Source organism: Bison bison, unplaced genomic scaffold (genome assembly GCF_000754665.1).
Source record: "Bison bison bison isolate TAMUID 2011002044 unplaced genomic scaffold, Bison_UMD1.0 scf7180017864121, whole genome shotgun sequence".
NCBI lineage: Eukaryota > Metazoa > Chordata > Mammalia > Artiodactyla > Bovidae > Bison > Bison bison.
The window spans coordinates 211,284-212,164 of NW_011494693.1; positions in this window are offsets into that span (position 1 = coordinate 211,284).

Here is an 881-nt window from a genome sequence, read left to right on the forward strand (position 1 = left end):
TCACCCTGCTTATTTAACTTATATGCACAGTACATCATGAGAAACGCTGGGCTGGATGAAGAACAAGCAGGAATCAAAATTGGTCAAGGCTGTATATTGTCACCCTGCTTATTTAACTTATATGCACAGTACATCATGAGAAACCCTGGTCTGGATGAAGAACAAGCGGGAATCAAAATTGCTCGTAGAAATATCAATAACCTCAGATATGCAGGTGACACCACCCATATGGTAGAAAGCGAAGAAGAACTCAAGAGCCTCTTGATGAAAGTGAAAAAGGAGAGTGAAATAGTTGGCTTAAAGCTCAACATTCAGAAAACTAAGGTCATGACATCTGGTCCCATCGTGAAAGTGAAAATGAAGTTGCTCATTCGTGTCTGACTCTTTGTGACCCCGTGGATTGTAGCCCACCAAGCTCCTCTGTCCATGGGATTCTCCAGGCAAGAATACTGGAGTGGTTGCCATTTCCTTCTCCAGGGGATTTTCCTCACCCAGGGATCGAACCCAGGTCTCCCGCATTGCAGGCAGACGCTTTAACCTCTGAGCCACCAGGGAAGCCATAAGTTCATGGCAAATAGATGGGGAAACAGTAGAAACAGTGGCTGACTTTATATTTCTGGGTTCCAAAATCACTGCAGATGGTAATTGCAGCCATGAAATTAAAAGACGCTTACTCCTTGGAAGGAAAGTTATGATCAACCTAGATAGCATATTAAAAAGCAGAGACATTACTTTGTCAACAAAGGTCCATCTAGTCAAAGCTATGGTTTTTCCAGTAGTCATGTATGGATGTGAGAGTTGGACTATAAATAAAGCTGAGCCCCGAAGAATTGATGCTTTTGAACTGTGGTGTTGGAGAAGACTCTTGAGAGTCACTTGGG